This window comes from Amblyomma mixtum, chromosome 6, assembly GCF_055824585.1.
Source record: "Amblyomma mixtum isolate Tamu chromosome 6, ASM5582458v1, whole genome shotgun sequence".
Taxonomy (NCBI): domain Eukaryota; kingdom Metazoa; phylum Arthropoda; class Arachnida; order Ixodida; family Ixodidae; genus Amblyomma; species Amblyomma mixtum.
The window spans coordinates 158,542,494-158,558,464 of record NC_143017.1 but is presented as its reverse complement, the minus strand read 5'-3'; the positions used below and the strand labels follow the sequence as shown (position 1 = coordinate 158,558,464).

The window sequence follows — 15,971 nt, the reverse complement described above, 5'->3', positions numbered from 1 at the left end:
CCCCCCTCCTCTGGACAACACCCTCAGCAAATCACGGAAAACCTAATCGTCCACCCAACCAACAACCGGGAAAGAGCTGATTTCACTTCATTTTTTGCTTGAAAGTAAAGTTGTTACTAACACCATGCAACAAATGCTTTTCCCGCCTGAAGAATAAGTAATGGAAACCGAGTGCTCGTTCTGTCAAAGGTAACGTTTACATTTCGAAAATGCTATAGCAACTGGCCCAAATAATCGGGTGAGTGTAAGTGTCAGCTCCGAACTGAATTCTCGAAAACTGCACAAGTGTGCTTTCGGTGAAGAGTGAGTGTTATGAAAAGTACGAGAGACTGATGTTATATTCCGAGGGTTGCCTTGCGTGAGCAATTCGAAGTCGAAGGCAGGATGAACGTTATAATTGTAATAAAAAAAGAAAAAGAAATGAGCACAGTTTTTGCATTGACTGCTGCGCAGACATACAGGCCGGAATGTCTTGCGAAACCTCCCCCGGTCTGGTTCCGGTCCTAGGCCCGAGCTAAATGATGCAAGTGCTCTCAGCAGGTGTGTGGACGACCGTACGCAGAAAATGTTTCAGAAGGCTAGGCCATTAGGGTGTGTCCCCGAAGACAGTACAGGATTTCTTAAAAATAAAAGTAATGAGTTAGAACACTTTTTTTCGGCTTAGAATTGTCAGCTGAGTATTACATCAGAATACAGCTAACACATTCTAAATAGCAGGCTGATTAACAAATACTCATTAGCTGTCTCTTTAACTATTACTAGTAGGCTGCTTAGTTATTGAGACCCCTGTAGCCTATCGTAATTTCTACAGCAGTTTTTATAATTTCGAAAATACGCTTACCCTCGACGCTGTGGGCCAACAAATCTTGGCTATTTCGACGAGTTACGTGGCTACATCGAGGCAAAATGCACGCTCTTTCAAGAAGCTTGGAGGCACAGCAAACTCCCTAGTGCATGTAAGACGTCGAAACAGACAACGTTTGTTGTGCCACAGCGCTGAGGGTAGCCGTTATTATTGTAAAAACTTTGGATGCTACTGTGGGCTGCAGTCCTCTTAAAGGTGCAGTGAAGCGAAATCTGAACTCGTCTTTTTGCCGCGGGAACTCAATCTACACGTTTCTCGCATTCTTAGAAACTGCGATTTATTGCCCTGTGTGGTCGATTTCCCTAATTAAATTAAAATTAACGTCCGGCTCCCACCTTTTTTTTTTGTTTTGAATTCTCCCGTACGGTGGGCGGAGTCGACCAACGCGCCACCCAGTGCCGTGGCGGCTTGCCGCTGTGCCATCGGCGGAGTAATACGTATGCTTCGTCTCACAAGATGTTTGCAGCACTACGGAAGGCAGATCACTCTCGTCCAATCAGGGCTGCAGGAACACAAAAAATAGTCCCTCGAATATTTGAGCAGTGTAGGACTATTAATCAAACAATGAGCACAGCAATTGAAAGCATAATGTGGACTAAGCCACCGCGGTGGCTCAGTGGCTATGGTGCTCGGCTGCTGGCCCGAAAGACGTGGGTTCGATCCCGGCCGCGGCGGCTGAATTTCTTTGGAGGAGAAATTCGAGGCCCGTGTACTGTGCTATGTCAGTGCACGTTAAAGAACCCCAGGTGGTCGAAATTTCCGGAGCCCTCCACTACGGCGTCTCTCATAGCCTTAGTCACTTTGGGACGTTAAACCCCATAAACCAAACCAAACCATAATGTGGACTGGTAGATTTAGGTGGTATAGAGTGCTTCAATCACTGGTGAAATTAACAAAGCCCGTACGAACACAGCTCTGCGGAGGCTTGCTGCGAGGTAGTGATGCATCGCCATTTTCCAACATGGCGCCGGCCGAGTCGGTTGTGTCGTCAGTGTGCCCTACACCGACAGTGCGCTGTTTTTCTAAGCAGACCATCGCAGTTGGCTTCTTGAAGTGCTTCGTGTCGAGAACGGGGGCAGTTCAAGTACGAATGCGCTCACCAAGAGGAGGGTAAAACTCACTCAGGTGAGCGAGCGAACGCTTTACCAGTGGAGAACGCAGACGTTGAAGGCGGGCCGAATGTTGTCCCTGAAGAAGCCGGCTGCGTTACAGCGATGGACAACGCGCCATATCATTCTGTGAAGCAGGATAAAGTGCGGCGGATGAGTAGCCTCAAAAAAAGACATAGACCTAGAAAACGGGTCGCGTGGAGTAGCGACATGGTGAAGGCCGAGGTCATGAAGCTTGGCAACAACGTGAACACAGGTGGGGACCGATACCGTGTGGACTGCAGCGCCGAAGCTGCTGGCCGTCTCGATGTGCGCCTGCCACCCTACCACTGCCAATCGAACCCGATAGAGTTTGTGTGGAGCGATGTCAAGGGCTTCGTCGCCAGTCAAAACAAGACGCTTAAGCTCTAAGACGTGGAGCCTCTGGTTTGGCAAGGCATCATGCAAGTGACTACTGAGAAATGGAAGAATTACGTGCAGCGTGCTATTAGTGAGGAAGATGGGATGAGGAAACTGGACCATGTCATTGACGATGCTGTTGACCAAGGACCATCTGTTGTTGTCAACCTGGACGACGACACAAACCAGCAGAGTTGAGTGGAGTTGTGATGAGCCCCATTAATGTGCTAACGTACGCGCGAAAGTCGGAGTACCCTCGCAGCGTCTCTCATGAGATATTGCAGACACCGTAGCAGACGGCTCCGGATTAATTTTGACCGCTTGTGCGTTGACTTTAACGCAGCGCATGGGGTTTTGCATTTCGCCAACATCGACATTCGGCTGCCCCGGCCTGCATTTGACCCTTGCATTTGCTTAATAGTATAGTGGCCATGCTGGAATAAATAAATTCATTTAAACATAGCAGGAACATTGAAAATAACTGTGACGGGACAACAGAGGAAATGATACAAACAGGTGGCGACAGAAAAAAAAGAAAAAGTGGGGCCAGTGCGTCTGGAACGGGCGTCTGCCTGTACAAAAATAAACAGACATCAAGCGCCCCCTGCTAGATGTAGAAAGAAGCTAATTAGCAGTACGCCTTCTTTTATATGGAACGAGCCACCTGATGTCCATCCGGGTGGATCGAGCAACAGGCGCGTAGGAACACACTAATGTAGTGCGCGCCATCCTGATTGGACGAGAGAGCTCTACCTTTCGTAGTGCTGCAAACATGTAGTGAGACGGAGTATAGTAGCAAATAGTCCGCGCGTATTTTGCGACTATATTATCTGCGAATGAAACTATTTATTCGCGGAAACCAAAAAGACAAAATAAAGCGAAAGCAAAGCTTCCACGGGACTGGCTGAAGGCACTCCACGCATTGGTCGACTATGCCCACCGTACGGGGGAGAAGTCAAAAAATAATGGCGGGAGCCGGACGTTAATTCGATTGAATTAGAGAAATCGGCCACACAAGGCAATAAGTCGCAGCTTCTAACAATGCTCGGAACGTGTTCAGATTTTTCTTCACTGCACCTTTAATAATCAAGGTTCGTAACAGTAACAGTTTAGAAGATAGCTATTGAATATTGGTTTATCGTCTTGCTAGATAGCACGTAGTAGCTGCATGCTGATGTACTACACCGCCGACAGTGCGAAAAAAGTGCTTTTTGAACACAGAAAGCCTATTTTAGAAGAAAAAAAGATGTGTAAAGTCTGAAGTTGAACACTCACTATATACATCCTTCGCGGTCGCGTTTTGCTAGTTTCCCGGCAGCTGCGCACCACTGCCTGCAGGCTTCTCTAGAGCGAAGGAGTTGCTATGGAGGTTAAAACATGCAGAAAGTGCAAAATCGAAGCGGCGGAATGTCGGCGCGAGAAAAACGGGTTTCCACGGGCCAAACCAAAGATACGGTGTACGCGAGACGACTGCGCTGCATGAGTAAATTCAGCGGGGAACTACTGATTGCGACCGCAGGACGTTGATTGGCACGGTGCTGGAGGTGCCGTGGAGGACAGCTGCGAGCGTACATCGACCGGACATCCGGAAACGCGACGTACGCGTCTGGTTTTTTGTTCCTGGATAATTGTTTTAGCATCCTCTCATATCCTGATGTCCCGTAAAAAAAAAAAAAAAGAAGTCTGCCTAGTGTCTTTCTGATGTGTGCTCGCTGCGGTCTATTATGGTATTTACAGCGGCATGCCTATTAGTATAACGATATAAAATGATCATCATAAAAGGAAATTGTTTACAGTGGCTGCGGTCCTCATCGACTCACTCTGCACCTTCCCCATGTTTGTGACATGCAATATTGCTGTAGCACCGCGTGAACTGCACAATGTAGAACTACGTAGCGCATTCAAGACGGAGGCCAGTAATTAGAGAAGACTCGCTAAGTGTTAACGGTTCCACTTACCGGATTCTCGCAGACTTTTGTGGCAAGTGGCCATCAATTCGGCAGTTGCAACGGACTGTGATAATTGGAAGTGGTGAGCCATTCGCACAAGGAGAGTAAATTCCAATGATTGTCTGCAGCCTGCACCTCACGTTGCTCAGTTGTAGCAAGACGATATGGACCAGCTGGCAAAGCAATAACTAGAGCTAATGAATTTTACGTTGTGCAGTGCGCGCGCTAATACAGCAACAATACAAGACACGAAGATGTTGACAGTGCAGAGAGAGACAATGAGGAGTGCAGCCGCTGTATTGTGCGTACTTTCATGAATGTGCTAGATATTATGATACGAAAGGGCACGCTGCTGCAGGTGCCTGAAAGACCGCAGCAAGCACACACTAGGCAGAAATACGAATCACACTGCGTACGCCCTTTTTCTCTTTTTTTTTATGGAACATCAGGATATGAGTGCATTAAAAAAAAAACCGTACGTAGCGTTTTCGGATGCATTTCAGTATCAACATGCTGCTGCAGGTACCGTAGAAGTCCGCAATAGCAACCAAACACCGGCCAGACATCCGAAAGGCATCACGTACCCTTCTTTTTTTTTTTGCTGGACGTTTTGTTTTTCATGAACGTTCATGGAACAAAACGTCCGTGGCGTCTCTCGGACGTCTCGTCAGTGTGTGGTTGCTGCGGACTTCTGCGGTGCCTGCAGCAGCGTGCGCACTCCTCCCTCGAATTCGGAACGATGGGAAAGAAAAAAAGAAACTTCCTCCCCCGGGGAAACCTCCGCAGGAGCAACGGGCATCCGCCCTCTGGATACCCGGGGGACAGCGAGAAGAAGAGCTGTGCGAAAAAGCACAGATCCTCCCCTTGTCCTCCACACACGGCGGCCGAGCTGTGACGCTGGTGGGATCACCAGCCGCAGTTTTTTCGACAGCGATCCGCTGTGCCTGCGCTGGGAATCGAACCAAGGTCGGTGGGGATATTCGCCCAAGCATTGCCAACTGGCGCGCTAACCACTCGGCTACCGTGCGGCTCTGTTTCTTGTCGGCGTCCGCGAGTGCTGATAGAAGGGAAGCGAAGAAGACCGAAAGCGAGCATGCGCGGGGGATGCGGTTATCTCGCCATCGGGCGTGGAGCGGCCGCACTAGGGCGGAAGTGCGATAGCGCGTGGGGCACCAGCCCCGTCATGGTGCTTCGTCCGTGCAGATAAAAGAAAGGTCGGAATGCCAAAGCAACTTGAAACGCGATCGGTGCGATTGTTCGGCGGTGAAAAAGGTAGCCGCGCGGCGAGGCAAGATGGCCGGGAACCTTTTGAACGGGTATGGCTTTGTTGTAGGTGGAGAAGCGCAAGCCAAAAACTTGTGGGATGCTTCAGCGTACGTATGCAGTAACACGCAAAAGCGTTGGAGGGTTGTTACATTTGGGATTCCTGGTGCCCCGTATCGGTGAGATTGACAGGTCGGGAAGGGACCTGTCGGTAATGGCGCGCGCAAAGGAGCGTTGTTTCTGTGAGCGAAACGTATGTAACCTCATGGTAATTAATGATTCGAGAATGGCAGACATTTTCTGGCATGTGCGTGGCCTACCGCACAGAGATGCTCCCGTACTAATAATGGCAGTGTCACGTGCATTGAATGAGGAATGCGTCATCGAAGTTGTAACGACCATATGTAATCTCCACCCTCGCAGGCAGTGGCACGGATGGGAGGAGCGGAGATTTCAGTCCCAGGCCGAGGACAAGGAGGTGCGTGGACATTGGTCGTGGTGGGGCCACTATCCAGCGTGGAGTGCTCTTTCACACCTGCACGAAGGGACAGCAGGATATAAGTTACTGCAAGAAACAAAAGGTTGCAACGGCAGTGCCATCGCCAGAGACCACTTCAAATTCGCAGGAGTTCGTAGGATTTCAGGTGCTAGACAGAGTGTGATGCAATTTCATTTATTCATTATACACTGTTCACTTTCTATTTGAGACACTAGACTGTGTAACTGGTCTCTTTCGTTCAGTATACGCTCTTCATTTTCCATTTCAGAAAATAGACAGTGTAACTGGTCTCTTTCGTTCAGTATACACTGTCATTGTCCATTTCAGACACTAGACTGTGTAATGGATATCATGTATTCGGTATACACTCTTTATTTTCCATTTCAGACACTAGACTGTGTAATGGATATCATGTATTCGGTATACACTCTTTATTTTCCATTTCAGACACTAGACTGTGTAACTAGTCTCTTTCGTTCACTATACACTGTTCATTTTCCATTTCAGACACTAGACTGTGTAACTAGTCTCTTTCGTTCACTATACACTGTTCATTTTCCATTTCAGACACTAGACTGTGTAACTAGTCTCTTTCGTTCACTATACACTGTTCATTTTCCATTTCAGACACTAGACTGTGTAACTAGTCTCTTTCGTTCACTATACACTGTTCATTTTCCATTTCAGACACTAGACTGTGTAACTAGTCTCTTTCGTTCACTATACACTGTTCATTTTCCATTTCAGACACTAGACTGTGTAACTAGTCTCTTTCGTTCACTATACACTGTTCATTTTCCATTTCAGACACTAGACTGTGTAACTAGGCTCTTTCGTTCACTATACACTGTTCATTTTCCATTTCAGACACTAGACTGTGTAACTAGGCTCTTTCGTTCACTATACACTGTTCATTTTCCATTTCAGACACTAGACTGTGTAACTAGGCTCTTTCGTTCACTATACACTGTTCATTTTCCATTTCAGACACTAGACTGTGTAACTAGGCTCTTTCGTTCACTATACACTGTTCATTTTCCATTTCAGACACTAGACTGTGTAACTAGGCTCTTTCGTTCACTATACACTGTTCATTTTCCATTTCAGACACTAGACTGTGTAACTAGGCTCTTTCGTTCACTATACACTGTTCATTTTCCATTTCAGACACTAGACTGTGTAACTAGTCTCTTTCGTTCACTATACACTGTTCATTTTCCATTTCAGACACTAGACTGTGTAACTAGTCTCTTTCGTTCAGTATACACTGTTCATTTTCCATTTCAGACACTAGACTGTGTAACTGGTCTCTTTCGTTCAGTATACACTGTTCATTTTCCATTTCAGACACTAGACTGTGTAACTGGTCTCTTTCGTTCAGTATACACTGTTCATTTTCCATTTCAGACACTAGACTGTGTAACTGGTCTCTTTCGTTCAGTATACACTGTTCATTTTTCATTTCAGACACTAGACTGTGTAACTAGTCTCTTTCGTTCAGTATACACTGTTCATTTTCCATTTCAGACACTAGACTGTGTAACTAGTCTCTTTCGTTCAGTATACACTGTTCATTTTCCATTTCAGACACTAGACTGTGTAACTAGTCTCTTTCGTTCAGTATACACTGTTCATTTTCCATTTCAGACACTAGACTGTTTAATGGATATCATGTATTCGGTATACACTCTTTATTTTCCATTTCAGATACTAGACTGTGTAACTGGTCTCTTTCGTTCAGTATACACTCTTTATTTTGCATTTCAGACACTAGACAGTGTAACAGGTCTCTTTCGTTCAGTATACACTGTTCATTTTCCATTTCAGACACTAGACAGTGTAACTGGTCTCTTTCGTTCAGTATACACTGTTCATTTTCCATTTCAGACACTAGACAGTGTAACTGGTCTCTTCCGTTCAGTATACACTGTTCATTTTCCATTTCAGACACTAGACTGTGTAACTAGTCTCTTTCCTTCAGTATACACTGTTCATTTTCCATTTCAGACACTAGACTGTGTAACTAGTCTCTTTCGTTCAGTATACACTGTTCATTTTCCATTTCAGACACTAGACTGTGTAACTAGTCTCTTTCGTTCAGTATACACTGTTCATTTTCCATTTCAAACACTAGACTGTGTAACTAGTCTCTTTCGTTCAGTATACACTGTTCATTTTCCATTTCAGACACTAGACTGTGTAACTAGTCTCTTTCGTTCAGTATACACTGTTCATTTTCCATTTCAGACACTAGACTGTGTAACTAGTCTCTTTCGTTCAGTATACACTGTTCATTTTACATTTCAGACACTAGACTGTTTAATGGATATCATGTATTCGGTATACACTCTTTATTTTCCATTTCAGATACTAGACTGTGTAACTGGTCTCTTTCGTTCAGTATACACTCTTTATTTTGCATTTCAGACACTAGACAGTGTAACTGGTCTCTTTCGTTCAGTATACACTGTTCATTTTCCATTTCAGACACTAGACAGTGTAACTGGTCTCTTTCGTTCAGTATACACTGTTCATTTTCCATTTCAGACACTAGACAGTGTAACTGGTCTCTTTCGTTCAGTATACACTGTTCATTTTCCATTTCAGACACTAGACAGTGTAACTGGTCTCTTTCGTTCAGTATACACTGTTCATTTTCCATTTCAGACACTAGACAGTGTAACTGGTCTCTTTCGTTCAGTATACACTGTTCATTTTCCATTTCAGACACTAGACTGTGTATCTGGTCTCTTTCGTTCAGTATACACTGTTCATTTTTCATTTCAGACACTAGACTGTGTATCTGGTCTCTTTCGTTCAGTATACACTGTTCATTTTTCATTTCAGACACTAGACTGTGTATCTGGTCTCTTTCGTTCAGTATACACTGTTCATTTTCCATTTCAGACACTAGACAGTGTAACTGGTCTCTTTCGTTCAGTATACACTGTTCATTTTTCATTTCAGACACTAGACAGTGTAACTGGTCTCTTTCGTTCAGTATACACTGTTCATTTTTCATTTCAGACACTAGACTGTGTAACTAGTCTCTTTCGTTCAGTATACACTGTTCATTTTCCATTTCAGACACTAGACTGTGTAACTAGTCTCTTTCGTTCAGTATACACTGTTCATTTTCCATTTCAGACACTAGACTGTGTAACTAGTCTCTTTCGTTCAGTATACACTGTTCATTTTCCATTTCAGACACTAGACTGTGTAACTAGTCTCTTTTGTTCAGTATACACTGTTCATTTTACATTTCAGACTCTAGACTATGTAACTAGTCTCTTTCGTTCAGTATACACTGTTCATTTTACATTTCAGACACTAGACTGTTTAATGGATATCATGTATTCGGTATACACTCTTTATTTTCCTTTTCAGATACTAGACTGTGTAACTGGTCTCTTTCGTTCAGTATACACTCTTTATTTTGCATTTCAGACACTAGACAGTGTAACTGGTCTCTTTCGTTCAGTATACACTGTTCATTTTCCATTTCAGACACTAGACAGTGTAACTGGTCTCTTTCGTTCAGTATACACTGTTCATTTTCCATTTCAGACACTAGACAGTGTAACTGGTCTCTTTCGTTCAGTATACACTGTTCATTTTCCATTTCAGACACTAGACAGTGTAACTGGTCTCTTTCGTTCAGTATACACTGTTCATTTTCCATTTCAGACACTAGACAGTGTAACTGGTCTCTTTCGTTCAGTATACACTGTTCATTTTCCATTTCAGACACTAGACAGTGTAACTGGTCTCTTTCGTTCAGTATACACTGTTCATTTTCCATTTCAGACACTAGACAGTGTAACTGGTCTCTTTCGTTCAGTATACACTGTTCATTTCCCATTTCAGACACTAGACTGTGTATCTGGTCTCTTTCGTTCAGTATACACTGTTCATTTTTCATTTCAGACACTAGACAGTGTAACTGGTCTCTTTCGTTCAGTATACACTGTTCATTTTTCATTTCAGACACTAGACTGTGTACCTGGTCTCTCGTTCAGTATACACTGTTCATTTTCCATTTCAGACACTAGACTGTGTGACTGGTCTCTTTCGTTCAGTATACACTCTTCATTTTCCATTTTAGACACTAGGCAGTGCAACTGGTCTCTTTCAATCAGTATACGTTGTTCATTTCCCATTTCAGACACTAGACGATGTGATGTGTCCCGTATATTCAGTACACACTGTTCACTTTCCATTTCAGACACTGGACAGTGTAACTGGTCTCTTTCGACCAATTTGCCCTTTTCCTGTTTTGTTGCCTCTTTGGGTTAGTGCAACACGATTACGTGTGAGCGTTCATTTCTCGCGATATTTTTTCCGCTTCGGTCCGGCTGCAAGGGCCAGAAATCTGTATTATATTTAATAAACAGTACACAGTGCTTCAACGCTTTGGCTGAATGTGTACAGCGATGTACTCCGTGCCATGTTGGTCCCATCAACGCTTACATGGCACCAATCGAGTTTCAGGTTGCGGCTTTCGCATTCCCAACTCTCTTTCATCTGCACGGACGAAATACCATGACGGGGCTGGTGCCCCACGCGGTATCGCACTTCCACAGTAGTGCGGCCGCTCCACGTTCGACGCGTAGCATGTTTCTGCTGGCACGCCCGATCTCGAGATAACCGCATCCCCCCCCCCCCCCCCCGCATGCTCTGTTTCGGCCTGCTTCGCTTCCCTTCGTCCCTTCTATCAGCACTCGCCGACGCCGTCAAACGCCAGAGCCGCACGGTAGCCGAGTGGTTAGCGCGCCAGTTGGCAATGCTTGGGCGAATATCCCCACCGACGTTGGTTCGATTCCCAGCGCCGGCACAGCAGATCGCTGTAGAAATAAAACGGTGCCTGGTGGTTCCACCAGCGTCACAGCTCGGCCGCCGTGTGTGGAGGACAAGGGGAGGATCTGTGCTTAAAAGCACAGCTCTTCTTCTCGCTGTCCCCCGGGTATCCAGAGGGCGGATGCCCGTTGCTCCAGCGGAGGTGTTCCCGTGGGAGGACGGTTCTTTTTTTTTTCCTCGCATCATTCCGCATTCGCGGGAGGAGTGCGCACGTTGCTGCAGGCACCGCAGAAGTCCACAGCAACCACACACTGATGAGACGTCCGAGAGACACCACGTACACACGCTCTTTTTTTTTTTTACTGGACGTTTCGTTCCATGAACGTTCATGATAAACAAAACGTCCAATAAAAAAAAAGTGTTCGTGGTGCCTTTCGGATTTCTTGTCAGTGTTTGGTTGCTATTGCGGACTTCTACGGTACCTGCAGCAGCATGCTGGTTGATACTGAAAGCTAACACTCCGATGCCGAATAAAATATTGCAGAGGACACTTGAGCTCCACCTTGAAGGTGGCGCGATAGCATACCGGGTGTTTGTTTTGAAAGGTTCAAAATTTTTAAAGAAAGGTAAATTCCTTTACATTTATTTTAACCCTGGGGCTATACCGAGGGCTACGGCGGACAGCAGGTAAGAGGCAAGCTACTTTAATTAGTTCGCTGATTAGCTGAATACGCTAATTAACTTTTATTTTAGGGGATATGTTGTATTAGCAGAATTGTAGATCGTCTTCCAAACAGTCCAGCCAAGAAAAAAGATTTTCATGCAAAAATTTTTTGCGCGCGTAACGAAGCGAGAAAAAGTCACCCTGGTAGGCAGCTTCACACTGTAACACAGCGTCTGTGAGCGCCTGTGACGTAGCTCGCTCCGCCCTGCACTTTGTGTCAATGGCCGCATTTGTTTTTCCAGTCCCGGACTACTTGCTGGCAGGTCTCGGCTTCCGCTCGGACAGGAAAAGCGTCATGGTCACATGACCTACTTGCCATAGGCTGCTTTCGAACACGGCGCCAGAGTCGGGCTCCCCCTCGGTTACCGTACAAGGACGCTGTCATCTGCTAGCAGACGATGCAAGCCACGGCCACTACGACGCCGAAGCAACGCCGTGCGCTCGATCATGATACTGAGTCGATTTAAAGACTGTACTGTCAGCTTAGCGTAGGTGCATTACAGAACTCAGCTTCGGAGGTATGCTCGCCGCTACTGCTTGCGGCGAAGTTCGCACAAAGTAGCCCAACTCGTTGCGGAAAGGCGGATAGACGAAAGCCTCCGCAAAAATGTTGACAACAAGCTCTATAGCTGCTCCAGTATACGAGTGGTTCACCTGCGATGCTTTCAGGTAAGCGTACAGACAGCATGTGGCAAAACAAGCGAACAAGAACCTCTTGACGACACGAGCAAACAATACGCGCTCGAGCTCCGAACGCGCGTCCGTGTGCGGTGGATTTCAAGAAAATAAACGAAGATGCAAGAACAAAAAGTCTTGCGATGGCTCAGAGAGGAGCTACGGAGCTCATGTGAAGGTTTAACGCATGATATCGACCTCCAGGGACACGAAAAGCACTCAAAATGCACACGGAGTCTAACTTAATATGGCTGCCAGCGCGGCGCGCAGCTATCGTCTGCTGCCTTCTCAGCAGCCCCAAGCAGCCCGCGGACTGCCATAGGCTAAAAACGAACGCGTTGCTATGGCGATGCAAGCAGGTGGGCGGAGCTTTCGGGCTGCCCGAGAAAAACAAATACCGGACTCGAGTCCGCAAGTAGTCCCGGACAGTCCGGGACTGTAAAACAAATGCGCCCAATGCGTTTTTGTTCCAGCGCGGCATTCCGAGAGGCCGCGGAGCGAAGCGAGATAAGCAGCGATAGCGCAGGGCGCAGTGAACTACGTCAGAGGCGCTCCCGCCGCTGCGTTACGGTGTGAAGATGCCTACCAGGCTGAATTTTTCGCGCCTCTTAACGTGCGTGTAAAATTTTTAATTGAAATTGTTTTTACTCGGTTCGACTGTTCAGAGGACGATCTCCAATTCTGCGAATACAACATAGCCCCTAAAACAAAAATTAGAAATGTTAATTAACATATTTAGTTAATCAGCGAACTAATTAAAGCAGTTTTCCTCTTGCCTGGCGCCCGCCGTAGCCTCCAGTATAGCCCCAGTGCTAAAATAAATCTAAAGCAATTTACCTTTTTTTAAATTTTGGGCCTTCTAAAAAAAACACCCGGTATAGTTGGTTAGGCTTTCCATTCTGGTCAGTTTGGCACCTTTGAACAGATTTTGCATTTTTTTAAAATTGTTTCAACTGCTTAATCGATCAATACTGATAGTAATAATAGTGAGTTTATGCTGCACGACGCGCTGAATCCTATGACACCATCCGGAACATTCCGCGGCAAACGGCTGGCATGACATGATTTCTTTTTTTTTATGCAACCCCCAATTATTGCCGGCACGAGGTGCTGTCGGGTAGAAGCCCTCCTCTAGCTTAGAGCATATTCTTAAAAACTGTGCAGAGTCTTAGGTGAAATACCCTTATTCACAATCAGCAAGAATGGCGGCCACGCCTCCGAAGACAAGATTGAGCGATGATGATGATGAGAGGGAAACGTACCAAACGGTTTGCGGTTGCAACTAACCCCGCTCTTAATGCCGACGAGAAGCCTGAGTGGAGAGGTATTCTACGCAACCGTTCAGTATGCATTGCAGACCTACTTATACGGCACAGTCAACGAAAAACAATCGAATTGGAGCATACCCGTCGCTAACCGGATCTCACGGCGGCAGAAATAATTAAGGAAAAGAAATTCGAAGAACGAAAGTACTTAGGAAACCCAGGCAGGCTGGTGTCACAACAATGCCCCGTTCCCTGCCTCCTACTAGAAACACGTCAGCCCTGAGAAGAACTGCGCGACTATTAATAGCGAGTCTTCCATTAGATCTGATAACATGGTGAACGTATCCAGCCTGGCACTCAAATCATCGGAATGAGTTCCTCTCTACGTGTCTAACCTTCTACCCCATGACGGGAGAAATTTAGTCAGTTCCAATTATACCAGGATCCAGATAAGTTCGCATGGAACTTACGCCTGCGTGAGTGTTTCCAAAACCGCGAAACAGACCGCGAAATGAACGTACCAGGGACACCCGGCAAATCATGGATTCCAGCCAAACACAGAGGTAAACATTTACATATGTATACATCACTGGTATTCAATAGCATTTCCTATCATCGTATTCAAAATCTAAACCAAAAGCAGCCCACAAACCCCTTAAGTCATCAAGCCTGTGGACCAAGGCGACGCTATCGTTGTTAAGGACAAGACCGATTACTTAAAGGAAGGTTTCTGACAATTCCAAAATAAACACTTTTACACTGAACTCACTGGCGACCCCATAGGAGACTTCGAAGTCGAAGTTAACAATCAGATAACATCTCTCCTTCAAAAACAAAAGATGTCCCAGGATATGTTTAAAGCAATGACACCGGCCAGACCAGTCCCCGCACGGTTCTACCTCCTCTCGAAAATTCACAAACCAAACCGTCCCGACCGTCCCATTGTCGCAAGTAACAGCGAAATAAGCTCCGAGGAATATGCACTCGTCCCACTATGACCAGCGCCGCAGAACACGTGCGATGGCACTCCATCGAGCGTACGGCTCCGAGCCAGACGCCGTATGGGTGGACGCTGCCTGCACGGATGATGAAGCGACAGCGGGTGTGGTGGCCTCCTCACACTACCTCTCCCTCCAGACACTTCCCCAGAGGCTGCAGAGGAAGCAGACACTGCGCTTGATATCACCCGCACGGAAGCCCGGTACATTTTAAGTGACTCGAAAACTGCGATTCTACATTTTGCTCGATACCGAGTCTAAGTCCCTGCTTTTGGCATACTGGACTCGCCCGATGCACCCCCACACCGCCAAATGGAGCTGATATGGGTGCCTGCGTACTCCGGGAATCCCGGATACGAGGCCGCCAACCATTTAGCCCGAGGTTCTTTAGACCGGGCTCAGGTGGTCTCGGATCGGGGATTCACGGAGAAGCGCATGCACTCGTTCAGCGTGCTGACGTAGGCCTACAGGGCCTCACGCCAGTTCTGCCCCCTCCCCACCCCTCCCTAGATAACAAACAAGCAACACTCTGGTACAGACTACACACTCTCTCCCTTCACTCCTTCCCTATGCTCAGAACCCTTCGACTCTGCCCGGCGGACCCACCCCCGTGGGACCTAGAGAACCTCAAGACATGGGAGGACTGGGAGACCCGGCTGGGCTGCCAGTGTTATCGACCTTAGGATCATAACACTTGAGTGCAGTGGTGTCGTGCGGGGACCCTGGGGCGTGCCCCGAATTTCTCTTACAATAAAGTTTTTTTCTTTTTTCATTTATCCCCCCCCCCCCCCCCCCCCTTGTCCGTGTTCGTTCTTCGTTCGTCCTGTCCACCCTTGCGCCTTGTACCAATTGGGATATTCGTAAACCGCCATTCATAATCTGAGAAAACCTGCCATAAGCGCTCCACCCCATTCTTATTCTTCTAGTTATTATCCACTCATGACCCGTTCTACACTGACTGTCTAACTCATTGATCATGCTTTTCACTTCATCTCCTGGGTGACTTAGGAAGGCAGTGACATCTGTGGATCGGATACTACTTGCATACACTCCACTCAAGGTTACCGCTTCTCAGTCGCAAGCTCCCAAATGCAAAATGCAGTTAGTGTGAACGTCTCTAAAACAGCTTATCTCTTTCCAGAATCATTTGAAAAAAGTTTAACTCTTCCACTACTGTTGCACTCGCTCGCTGGTTCCGTATGGCTCATCTTTTAAATGTTCGGATGCCTTACTTGACACTGAGTTCACCTGGAATGACCGCCTGATTTATGTATGCTAATGACTTACGATTCTCGAATTTTAACTTCCTGCTCACAGAACCGTATTCTGAGCCATTTTTGGTCTCATACATCCTCATCATCAACCTGACTACGCCTACTGCAAGGCAAAGGCCTCTGCCATGTCCCTCAAATTAACCCTGTCTTATCC

The 15,971-nt window shown here is 46.4% G+C and overlaps 1 protein-coding gene and 1 long non-coding RNA gene across 2 annotated transcripts in view; one reads left to right on the top strand and one right to left on the bottom strand.

Moving 5' to 3' along the window:
- The window catches only part of LOC149340957 (uncharacterized), a 69,614-nt gene that overhangs the window by 28,274 nt on the left and 25,369 nt on the right, over positions 1 to 15,971 (top strand). The gene's annotated exons all lie outside the window — the stretch shown is intronic.
- Positions 6,078 to 15,971, bottom strand: part of LOC149340956 (uncharacterized) — a 74,539-nt gene continuing 64,645 nt past the window's right edge. Inside the window, exon 4 of the long non-coding RNA XR_016283681.1 lies at positions 6,078 to 6,120. This is a non-coding gene — a long non-coding RNA (uncharacterized LOC149340956). The remainder of the gene's footprint in view (positions 6,121 to 15,971) is intronic.